The sequence below is a fragment of the Lissotriton vulgaris genome, chromosome 8, assembly GCF_964263255.1.
Source record: "Lissotriton vulgaris chromosome 8, aLisVul1.2, whole genome shotgun sequence".
Lineage (NCBI taxonomy): Eukaryota > Metazoa > Chordata > Amphibia > Caudata > Salamandridae > Lissotriton > Lissotriton vulgaris.
In genome coordinates, this window is record NC_141696.1 from 149,900,430 (window position 1) to 149,913,232 (window position 12,803).

The window sequence follows — 12,803 nt, forward strand, 5'->3', positions numbered from 1 at the left end:
TTTATGAACATGTAAATTCTAGAATCATATGTCAGTTAAGGTGTGGGCACATGGATGTTTGCCATGGAGGGATTGAAATGGACTATTAAGAGTGTGGCGAACACCCAAAAAGTTTGAACTTTTACTGTTGACCAATGGCTTTTCATAGCTTATTTGCACAGTGAGCTTTAAGGGTATACAATCCACATGTTCAGAGTTGGAGTTAAGTCTTGAAATTAATGAGATTTATAGATCCCCATGAACAGTCTATCCCCCGTAGGGTGGGGACCTTAAATCCACCTTGCCTCTGTAGTGCATAGGTTAGTAATAAAAAAAGACCTGATTGATACCAGCCTGCAGGTTCAGCACATGTTCTGCCGCGGATCTGTTAGCGGTCATAGGGTTTCTAAGGACCTCCAACCTCAGGAGCCATGCCAGTAGACGTCCAGTCCTATTCCCTTCCATGTGTTGCTTAGCCACATATTCCGCCTAGTCTAACTTCCTGAGTCTATCAACCACTGCCCTATGATCCCTTCTGAAAGGGGGATCACCTTGTCGCTATTCCCTGCACCATTTCCTGCCCTTATCCTTTCCTACCTTTTGGCTTTTTTGAGTTTGAGTATCTGTGTCCGCAGTACAAGTTTTACGTCATATGAGGTTTTTGATTCACAGGCCCTGTGTAACAGCTTTAAAAGCTTCTCACTCGCCCTCTGTCCTGGTGGTGGTCCCCTTATTTTCAATGAAACAATTGGGGACGTGTGTGCCCAAGGTGTCACTAACAACCCTCTCTTGTAGTGCTGGAGTGTAAAATTTTCAGGTGGGTATCCGTGCCTACTGCCTGCCCCACTTTTTTTTTTAACCAGATTTTATTGGCATTCAGTATATCAACACATTACATACTGTTCAGTCTATACACTGCTTACAGTATTCTCGGTGTATTGCTGCTGCATTGAATTAAAATTCCCTAACTGGTGCCCCCTCCACTCTCCCCCCTCTCTCTTGAGTTGTGTCCATTAGTTACTCTCTTTCCTCTGATGATGATTAGTAACTGGTACTCCCTGAGGTTGGATCTATTGAGCATGTGTTCCGCCTGTTTTTCGCCTGATATTGGGGGGGAAAGAGGGGGACCTTCCCAGCGGGGCCCTGTCTCCTCTCTCTCTGCCTGCATCTCATCTGCCGCTTGGTTTCGCAGAGGGGTGCCATCTGGAGTTAGTTGTTCCTGCTCTTGCTCAGGTGCCGTCAGGGAATCTACTAGCTGTCCCCATGCTCTGGCTCTGTCAATGATGCTTATGCCTCTCTCCGCCTCAGCTAGTAATAATATTCCTACCGCACTTGCCCATTTTTCTAGTTTGCGTGGTTCCTGGTGATCTCCCGTTTGGCTAGTACTAGGGCTAGGTCCTGGAATTTTGCGGTCATTTCAGTCTTGGCTGTGTGCGGCAACCAGCCCAGGATGCAGTGCCCCAGGGTGCGTGGGATTTCCTTGTCTACTACCGGCTCCAACACATGGAGGACCTCGTCCCAGAATGGGGTCAGTGTGGGGCAGCCCCAAAACGTGCAGAATGTGTGCCTCCCTAAACCCACATCAAATGCAAGCCGCCTCCTCTACCCAGAAATGTTTCCTGATACGAGTCGGCGTGAGTTAGGCCCTTTGCATGACATAGTAGTTGATTAGTTTAAATCTTGCGTTCCTGGTTGCCTTTAGCGTTCCTTCAACTATACCCACCCAGGCCTCTTCTGGAAGCGGGATTCCCAAGTCCTCTTCCCAATGCGATTGCAATCACTCTATAGGTTGCTGGATATCCTGGCTCATGGCTCTGTATAGGCAAGAGACTGTTTATATCCTCCCCACCGTCGTGGAGACATATCTTCACCAGTCCAGCGCCTGGGGCTCTACAGTTCCAGTCCCCTAATGTTTTTGCATGCTCATGATAAGTGCCCTATGTAGTAGAAAGTGGCCCTGGGGCAGATCCTATGCAGCCAGAAGTCCTCAAAGGGGAGCATTTCTGAATCACAGTACAGATCTCCCGCTCTCTGCGCCCCATCCTCCTCCCAGACATGGACAGCTCCCCAGTTCCCCCTGTGCAGTAGGCCCCTAAGTCAGGGGCGTAACACAGGCCCCTGCAGCACCCGGGGGCCCCCGTTCTGCAGTTGCCCCTCAGCACAGTACTCAGACCCAAAAGCTCCAGGATAAAACCGGAGCGGGGGCCCCTCCATGTACGTGGCGGGGGCCGCCTCAAATTTCGTTACACGACTGCCCTTAGTATCTTCAGTGGTAGGCGAGTATGGGAGTTTATGATTTGCAAGCTGAAGGTACCTAAAACCAACATTTAGTGATTACTTTAGTTTCCATAGTGTTGTGCATTGTCTGTCTTTGCACTCGTAGCATCAGTTTTGTCTGTTCCGCTTCTGTTGGCCCGAACGGGTATGGAGTCTTTTCCTGGTCTAGTCCCGCTGCTAACCACTGTATGAACCAGCTGAGCTGCGCAGCCAAATAATACAGCTCTAGATCTGGTACCGCCAGGCCGCCTGTCGCTGACTATCTCCTGCCTGCTCCACTATATTGTCATTTGAAGGGGATTGTGATCGAAATGTGTGTGGCAAATTTACTCAGTGGCAACGACTTAGGATGCCATGTGGGAGTTGCATATGAACAAGTCTATTCTCGTATGTAGTTGGTAGACTGGAGAAAAGAATGAGTAATCCTTCGCGTTAAAATGCATGGACTGCCACATGTCAATCAGTTGTCGAATTGTAAGCCAGTTCCTCAGGGCATGCGCTGTCCTGGGCATCATTATTCTTTTCAGGGGAGTAAATGACCGGTCCAAGGTGATAGTGTGCACAGTATTGAAATCCCTTGCCCATGTGCTAGGTGCGGCCATGTTGTGAATCAGCGTGGGGGTGAGGCTTTCCAAGAACTGTTACTGGGTACAGTTAGGTACGTTAAGCACCAGCAGGGCAATCGGAGCCCCATCCAGTGTCCCCTCCACCACCAGATATCTGACCTCGAGATCTACTGCAGTGCTGTTCTTGGTGTACTCTTGAAGGCACACTGAAGAGACCCCCTAGCATATCCAGAGGAAGAGGTACCAGAAATGTGGCCTCTACAGTTTTCAGAGTTGTAAAGCAGTCATGTATGTTTCTTGCAGCTATGAGATGTGGGTCTGTCTGTGCCGCTGGTAGGAATATATCAGATGTCACCATCTGGGGGGGGCAATCTTTGGACATTCCGGGTGATAATGTATGTAGGTAAGTGTGTGAATGGGCACGTTGTCATAGTGCATCTCTGTGCCAACCTGTATCTCCACTGTGGGCTGATACACTTCGGTCTCCAAGTAGTTCCACCCCCATGCGACTTGCACAGCATGATACAGTAAGTCCACAGAATTTTAAACCTAACACACAATCTCCAACTCTCTTTCCCTTGTCAGGACAAACTTTAACTGGAGTTCAATTAACGTGTTCCATCTGGAGTCAGGGGAATCTCTTTGGTAGTCCGTATCCAATGAAGATGGCATGAAGTTCAAGCCTGCATGCGAGTGCGATACGTATTCTCCTGCTCGGCAAAAAGGTCCGCAACTCTCTGCCGCTGTGCTCTGGGCAAAATAGTCAATGGAAGTCATCATACCATACTGCAGGTTGCATCATATGCTCATAGCTCCGCCAGGATGTTCTCCAGGGCCAAAGCCAAGGCCAGCTCCCGTTCCGAGAAGCTGACCTCTGGGGTAGTTGATGTCAGCGATAGGCTGCGATGCAACTCCAGCTCCTCCTCCTCCTCTACAGCCTTGGCGTATTCATGCACCACCTGTTCATTCGTCGGTTTACTCCTGGGTGGCCTGCACAATCGTCTTCTTGAGCACGGACATCTCCCAGTTACCTCCAGTTGTGTGTCTCAGATGGTCAGGGTATGTCCCTCAACTCCAGCCACTCCCAGGCATCCACTGGTGACCTCAAAAACAAAATGTGAGGGTGTCATCCAAGACCCGCAGTTTGGCTGAAAACATAAGAAAATATTTCAGTTCCATTTTACATAGCTTTTGTTTAACAGGTGTAAAGTATTGTTTAAGTCGTTGAACTTCTGCTATAGCCTGGGTAAATGTTTGCTGATCCATTTTCATCCCGTCAAGGGCCCTTGGTTCTTGCGACTTGCAGGATGTGGTCACCACATCGGTAAACGGAACCCGCAACAATTCAAGCGTGCATTCCCTATTGGCGCCAAAATGTAAAGCGTCCCGCGTGTCAGCAACTTGGAGTGCTGTTGTGGACTCCAAGTTGCTGACACGCGGGACGCTTTACATTTTGGCGCCAATAGGGAATGCACGCTTGAATTGTTGCGGGTTCCGTTTACCGAAGGAAATCTAAACATATTTCACCAAACTCAGATTGCCCGAAAAGGAAGTCTAGAACCATAAAATATACAGAGACTCCCCTTCGCCGGGATCACTAAATAATCACTAAATAATAACGCAATTTTTTAAAACTATATACGAACAATTTATACCGTGTGTTAAGATCCATAACACTACATATTTATGACTATATTATAAACAGTCAAAGTGAGAAGATATCTCGCTGGACGAATATCTTTTCTGATTGGAAAGGAGGCTGAGTACCCCTTATTATAATCCTAACGGTTTTATGTTTGAGAATTATTGGGAAACTGTTATTTCAACTGTCCTGATGAAGGTGGTCTAATTTCTCATTCACCACCGAAACGCGTTGATGCACAAGGAGTAATACTTGGTCAAGAAATAGAGGAAAATTCTGTATCATTGTGTGAATTTAGTCCTCAACCTGTACCTCTTTTTTTTTTTATTGGAATGTCTGATTGATTTATTGTATATAAGTTCCGTCCTGTATGTTTCCCATTTTTTAACAAATATAGTGTATATGAATAAATTGTCTAGATTTACTTTTACTAGAGTGTTTTCACTTGCTTTTAATATTGTTTACATTGCTTCCTGTTTGTTCATGTGTCCTGATATGGTGTAATTTTATTTGTTTGGTCTGTAAGAACTAGTTGTTCTATGTTAATTCGCCCAAAGGGAATCACACTTTGACTTACTGTCAATTACGGAACTCTATCCCTTTGGCTTCGGGGTCCCTCTCTCTTTTATTAGAGACACCTGCCTGAAGGTCAACTCGGAAAAAACAGAAGTCCTCATCCTCTGCTCCTCCCCCTCTGTATGGGACTACAGCCGGTGTCTCCCCACCGTCGGAAACCCACCTACCCCAACAGACCATGCTCGCAACCTTGGCATCATAATCGACTCATCACTCACCATGAACCGCCAGGTCAACACCGTATCCTTCGCATGCTTCAACACCCTCAGCATACTTTGCAAGACGTTCAAATGAATCTCCCCCGACTCCAGGATAACTGTCACTCAAGCACTCATCACCAGCAGACTGGACTATGGCAATGCCCTCTACGCCAGAATCAACAAAAAACTCCTCTGCAAATTCCAGACCATCCAGAATGCCGCAGCCAGACTCATCCTCAATATCCCACGCCACAACTACATCACCCAACACCTCTGCGCCCTCCACTGACTCCCTGTTGAAAGAAGAATAATCAGCAAGCTGCTCACACACGTATACAAAGCTCTCCACAAGGCCAGAATCGCCTTCTACGCCCCCAAGAGAAACCTCTCCTCAGCCGATCTCGCCCTAGAGGAGTTGAGCAGGTGGAAGATCCTTCTCGCACCTCACCGCCAACAGGAAAGGATTCCATTAGGGATGGATATTCATAGTTATCGAGATCCACAACTTGCACAGTTGACTTAAAATTTTAAACAGCTTTTGTTTTGTATTCTGCATACAGGTTTTTATTAAGTATAGAAAGGGATTGTAAAGGTGATGTGGCCAAGATGGAGACCAGAGCGGATGTAGAGTGAAGGGGCTGCATGCAGCAAGATAGCCCGGCACCATCCTGACACGCTGCATGGAGGGTAGGGCGAACATCTCCGTTCCGCCCACGAAATGTGCCAAGATTTGCCCCTTCCGCTTTTCGCAATGAATTCGGAGAAACGGGGCAAATCTCCACACACTCGGGGGCGGAACGGAAGTTGGAAGCCACCCGCCTCCCGCCCGCAATATTAAATGACTTTAAGCCTAAAATAAGATTTAAAAAAGAACTTACCTTATCGCGGGGTCATCTTCCTTGTCCAGCTAGCCGTCTTCTTGGAACTGCGCATGCGCGGGAGCCTGCGCATGCGCATTCGAGGAATGCGCATGCGCAGGATCCCGCGCATGAGGGAGGTTGTGAACAGCTCCGTTGGGGTCATTCGAATAACCAGGTCTTGAGGTCCTTCCTGAAGTGGTGCCGTGTCTGGCTTCGTCGGAGGTGAAGGGGGAGTTCGTTCCAGGTCTTGAGTCTTCCAGATCGCCGCTCAGTAGAGGCAGTTTTAGTCTCATTCATGTGGCACTGGTTAGGCCCTCTGATGGCCCAGAGAACTTGCTTCCTCGTTCTTGGTCATTTGTGTATGAATTGGATCACTGTGCTCTCTACAGTACCTGTACCCTTGCTTTCTGTCTTTGTTGTTACAGTACCTTTATTTTCTTTCTTTTAGTTTTCTGTCCTAGTGTTATATCTAGTATTCATTTCATATTAAGAACAAACATAAGGCAAAACCTTTACAGTCTTTAATTGAGTTCATTTATACCAAAAGGGAGTCACCTTTCCTAAGTAGAGAGAGAAAAAGAAGGGAAATAAGAGGTACTCTTGTCCTGTGCTACTCTAATTGTGGGGGGCAGTATGTCCTCATCTTGATGCCCTCACACCCCCCAAAGGATGTCATGCTTCATCATTGGGCTTTTGCTCCTTGTCGGGTGGGGGCTTCAATGCCCTACGGGTCCCCCGAAGGGTCTCTTTTTCAGAGATCTTGTGATGAAGCCGTATGAGTGCGTGGGTGTAAGTGGCAGTAAAGTCTTAGAAGGTGTATTAAAAAATGGCTGTAGGGAGAGTGATTAATTTTTATTAAGGTAATTACGGTCTGTCATTATTAAAACTAAGTGTATGGTGCGGCTTTAAGGGGTATTATGTCCCTTGGTCGCTGTATGTCCTTAGTGGGCATATGTTCTGGTCAACATGTTTTGCGCTTTAATGGTCTGAGGGGGAGATCCAGGGTGCTCCGTCAGGACCGAGTGAGAAAGTTGTATCTACAGTGGCCCAAAAATGTCGGTGCCCCCAGATAAATGAGGGGGGTAGAACTTCCCTTAGTAGGTAGGGTAAGATCCCATGAGATCAGTGAGGGTCACTTGAGAGGGTTCTCTCGGTGCATCTGGGCTGTGTCACCTGTGTGCCTCTTGCTGTCTCCGCCGGTGGAGAAGTGAAAGCCCTGTCTCCTTTTTCAGTTTATTGCGAAATTCAAGAACTAAGGAGGTGGGTCTGGTGCAGGGGCAGGTTGTTCTGGACTTTAGGAGTGAGTTAGGAGAAGGCACTACCACCTGATCTGGTGATATTTTAGTGGAAGTTTATGCAGGGGTTGCGGTATTAAGGTTCAAAGTTGTGTAAGACCTTGTATGTGTGTGTGAGGAGCTATCACATCATTAGGAGTCAACACAAGAAAATAAGAATAATTAACAGTGATAGTTTCTTTCTATGTTGACAACTTTCCCGATCTGCTTTTCCAATTAGGATCAATTGCTCCCTCATCAGCAAAAGTGCCATAGAAAGCAGATTACAAAGTCACACTCTGTAAGATACTGCAGACATAAGGGAAACAGTTGTGAAGACCTGAAGCATGAATCATAATTCACATTGACAACAATATTAAGAAATGGGGTGAATCTTAGACTCAAAGCAATAATTCTTGTAGGTAGCAATTAGAACCGCAATATTAACATCAGAGCAATTAAACAAATCACTGAAGCAAAGAAATTAAACCTTGTAGCAAGGGAATCACTATGCAAAGCAGATTATTGGGAATCATTGAAAAAGTACCTCCTGTCAGTAGGCTCCGCAACCCGCTTTACTAATGCAGAGTATCAAAACTCATTTAATAGTGAGTTAATCATAGCCACGAGAAAAGAAACATTTGAAAGCTGGAAGTTGAAAAATTTGTCTTTTAACTTCTCGAACAAGTGAGTAATGGTATGTTCCTCATTACTGATTCTGTGATATATGGTCATGTAAGTTTCTTGTATTCACTGAATTGTGTTTGCTAGTCGTCTCCTGTTAGGTATATTTGGTTTAAATTCTACAAGCTTTATCCTCCCTTTTACCAAACTACCAGTGTTGAGTTAGTAGGAACCTCTAATGTCTCTGTACTGTTTTTGAACTTTGTCTCCATTCCTTCGTCCCTCGCACTGTATTTCGTTCAAGTTTTTACTCTGTTCAGTGCTAAATGGGGACAGCACCTTTCTCAATGTATAGTCAATCAATCAATCAATCAGACATTTGTAAAGCGCACTACTCACCTGTGAAGATCTCAAGGCGCTGGGGGGCGGGGGGGGGGGGGGGGGGGGAAGCTGCTACTGCTCGAACAACCAGGTCTTGAGAAGTCTTCTGAAGGTCAGCACGTCCTGGGTCTGTCGCAGGTGGATGGGGAGGGTGTTCCATGTCTTGGCGGCAAGGTGCGAGAAGGATCTGCAGCCGGTGGTCGTTCAGTGGATTTGTGGAATGGTGGCGAGGGCGTGGTCCGTGGAGTGGAGCTGGCGGTTGGGAGTGTAGAAGGTGAGTCGTTCGTTGAGGTATGCTGGTCCAGTGTCATGGAGTGCTTTGTGAGCGTGGGTGAGGAGCTTGAAGGGGATCCTCTTGTTGATGGGGAGCCAGTGCAGGTCCCTCAGGTGGGCAGTGATGTGGCTGTGGCAGGGGAGGTCGAGGATGAGGCGTGCGGATGCGTTCTGTATGCATTGGAGTCTCTTCTGAAGTTTGGCCGAGGTTCCCGCGTAGAGGGTGTTGCCGTAGTCCAGCCTGTTGGTGACGAGGGCCTGGGTGTCCGTCCTTCTGGTTCCTGTGGGGATCCATCTGAAGATCTTACGAAGCATGCGGAGGGTGTTGAAGCAGGAGAAGGAGACGGCGTTGACTTGCTGGGTCATTGATAGTGATGAGTCCAAGATGAACCCCAGGTTGCGTGCGTGGTTGGTGGGTGATGGTCCCGCTCCCAGCGAGGCCGGCCACCAGGAGTCATCCCAGGCGGAAGGGGTGGAGCTGAGGATGAGGACTTCCGTCTTGTCCGAGTTCAGTTTCAGGTGACTGTTCTTCATCCATTCGGCGACTGCCTTCATTCCTTCGTGGAAGTTGGTTTTGGTGGCGGTGTGGTCTTTGGTGAGGGAGAGGATCAGCTGGATGTCGTTGGCGTATAAGATGATGTTGAGGTCGTGCGATCGGTCGATGTTGGCGAGTGGTGTCATGTAGACGTTTAAGAGGGTCGGGCTGAGGGATGAACCCTGCGTTACGCCACAGGTGATCTTAGTGGCTTCGGATCAGAATGGAGGGAGGCGGACTCTCTGGGTTCTGTCGGTGAGGAAGGAGGTGATCCAGTCCAGGGCTTTGTCACGGATCCCTGCATTGTGGAGGCGTGTGCCTAGGGTGTGGTGGCAGACGGTGTCGAAGGCGACCGAGAGGTCTAGGAGGATGAGGGCTGCGGTTTTGGCATTGTCCAACAGGGTCCTGATGTCGCCGGTGGCGGCGATGAGGGCGGTTTTGGTGCTGTCGTTGATGTGGAAACTGGACTGGGATGAGTCTAAAGTTTTATTCTCTTCGAGGAATCAAACCAGTTGTCTGTTGACGATCTTCTCGATGACTTTCGCTGGGAATGGTAGCAGGGAAATGGGCCGAAAGTTCTTGAGATCCTTAGGGTCTGCCTTGTTTTTTTTAGTAGGGTGTTGATCTCTGCGTGTTTCCAGCTTTCCGGGAAGGTGGCAGTCTTGAAAGAGCTGCTGAGGATCGTTCGGAGGTGGGGGGCGATGATTTATTTATTTATTTATTTATTTATTTATTTATTTTTAAAATTTATAAAGCGCGACGTATGCCCATGGGCGTCTTGGCGCTAAGACTCATTATGGGCTAAGGCTCAGTATGCATTTTCATGGTGCCGGAAAGTGAAGGGTTTATTGGTTAAACAGCCACGTCTTCAACCGTTTTCTAAACTGTAGCAGTGTGGGAGAGGATCTAATTTCCAGTGGGAGTGTGTTCCAAAGTCTGGCTGCAGGATGGAGCTCGCTTTGTTTAAGATGTGGTGGGGGCAGGGGTCTGACGGAGAGCCGGAGTGGATGTTGTACATGGTTTTGAGGGTGTCTTCGTCATTGACGTGGTTCCAGGAGGTAAGGAGGCTGGTGTGACTGGATGGGCGGTGGGTCTGTGGTGTCGGCGGGTCTGTGGTGTCGGCGGCTGTCGGGAGGGTCTGAGTGTTGAAACTGTCGTAAATGTCTATGATTTTGCGGTGGAAGAAGGTGGTTAGAGAGTCGCTGAGGTCTTGTGACGGCAGTATGTCGTTGGAGCTGGACCTGGGATTAGCGAGTTCCTTCACAATGTTAAAAAGCTCTTTGCTGTTGTGCGCATTGTTATAGATGCGTTCCTTGAAAGAGGTTGGTGGTGCCTGCGGCTGGCGGTCTGGAGGGTTGCGTGGTTGTCTGGTGTTTGCTCCAGGCGCCATTTCTTCTTGAGTCTTCAGCATGTCTGTTTGGATGTCTGGAGATCGGCGGTGAACCAGATGGCCATTCTGTCGGTGCATCTGTTTGAGAGTTTCTTGTTCTGGGCGAGAGTGTTGGTGCAGTAGTCGATCCATTGCCTGAGGTTGCAGACAGCTGTGTCCGTGTCAGTCTGGTCGGTTGGTGGGTCTCGGGCGAGGGTTGTGATTAGCTGGTCTTCGGTGATCCAGCTGCGGTGGGGAATTTGTTGCGGGTGGTTGTGTGTGGTGTTTTTCTCAGAGGAGAAGTGGATGCAGCGGTGGTCGGTCCAGTGGAGTTCGGTGGTGTGGCTGAAGGTGACGTGGCTGCTGGCGGAGAAGATGGGGTCGAGCGTGTGTCCGGCGGAGTGGGTGGGTGTCGTGACGAGCTGTTTTAGACCGAGGTTGCCCAGCAGTGTGGTGGAGTTGCTGTCGTTGGCGTTCTCGATGTGGAAGTTCAGGTCTTCGAGGAGGACGTAGTATGGGGAGGCCAAGGCGTGCGAGCTGATGACGTCTGTGATGGTGTCGCTGAACTGTGGCCAGGGTCCGGGGGGGTCTGTACACGCGAGTTCTTCTGAGGGTGGTGTTGGGATCAACGTGGATCTGGAAGTGCAAGTGTTTGGCAGTGCTGAGGTAGTTTTCGGTGCTGGTCATAATTATGAGGGTATTCCTGTGGATAATGGCAATTCCTCCTCCTGCACTGTTGGTGTGGTCCCTGCGGGTGCTCTTGTAGCCGTCCGGGATGGCTATGGCAACGTCTGGTGCCGATGAGATATTCATCTAGGTCTCCGTCAGGAAAGCGACGCCAGTGGAGGATGAGTCGAGCAGGTCCCAGAGTTCGACTGCGTGCCTGCGGATGAAGCGGGTGTTAGTATACATCTGAGATTGTATACTCTCTGGCACTTCAGTCAAAATGGCGATTGCTATTTCAACATTTAAACAATCTGTAACCATTTGCTGTATTCAAAAAGAGGGCTGTTCCAAGCTTTCCCAGGTTCATACTTGTGCTAGGGAGAGAACAGCAGAGAAGGATAGAATACCAGTTTCAAACTGAGATGCCTGTGCCACCTCCCCAAAGGTGCTCTGCCAGGCAGTGTCAGCTTGTCATAGTTCAGGTGCCAAATTTGCACCTATGCACTGCTTGTTTTAGTGTCTGTGGCCTCTTCTGTACTTTGGAAGTGCTCAGGGCTTTATTTGTGAAAGAATAAGTGCTGGTGCCCAAACGTGTGCTTAGAAGCCCACGGCCAGTGCTATTAAATAGTTTGCCGGATGCACAGTCTTGAATCCACCTCTTGCCTCTTTAATTCTATACTATACACATCCTCTCCTTTATCACTCTCTTGCAGGCTCCTGCTCTTTCCCTTTGTGATTGTTGTTCTGTCTTTCTCTTTCTCCTTATTTCCTCTTTCTTTTTTCACTCTCTTACTCTCTGTCAATGTCTGATTCGGAAAAATAAGTGCTAGTCCCCAAAAATGAGTGCCGGTGCGCCACACCAGTAAACAAACGACTCACATTAAGAACTGGAAGTCCACAAAAAACCACAAATATCTATTGTACACCCAGGGCTCTTCCGTAATCCAGCTCCTGATCTCTGCCTAAATCGAGAAAGTTGAGTCCTCTTCTTTCAATAGCTGTTTTCAGTATTGCCCATGAGACTCTAGTCATTTTTTAAAGAGATCCTTTAAAATGCGAATATCCTCATTTGATCTTTTTTATAATCCATATTGGTAAACCATGAAATAGATATTTAAACATTTATATATGCAGATGTGCTAAGTGTAGTTTGGTGTTTATGTAAATGTAAATGTAATGTAAATGTGTTTCGATTTATATAGCGCACTTTAACCCAGGGGTCCCAAGGCGCTTGCTTAAGGAACCCGTCCTGGTATTCCCCTGTGAGATATCCCGGCCGGGTATCCACAAGGTGAAAGCCAGGCATCCCGCCGCGAGGGGCCGTAGTGGAGATTAAGCAAGCTATTGCCCAGAGTCGCAGAGTGTGACCCCGTGAGTCGAGTAGGCACCGGAGCGAGAATTGTCGACTCCGTGGAATTTTTGAGCCCGAGACCCGCCGAGGCGGGGAATCGAACCCTGGTCCACGGCCGATCTCAGCTTCCGGGTCTGCCGCCTCTAACCACTGAGCCACGCTTCTCCAATGACTATTGTTGATTGTTTGGAAGGGCTTTGACTCCTGTAGGTGACGCTTTGAGTGTGTCA

General features: G+C 48.3%; 1 protein-coding gene across 1 annotated transcript in view; it reads left to right on the plus strand.

Moving 5' to 3' along the window:
• The window catches only part of GDPD5 (glycerophosphodiester phosphodiesterase domain containing 5), an 899,605-nt gene that overhangs the window by 664,236 nt on the left and 222,566 nt on the right, over positions 1-12,803 (plus strand). The window lies entirely within an intron of this gene.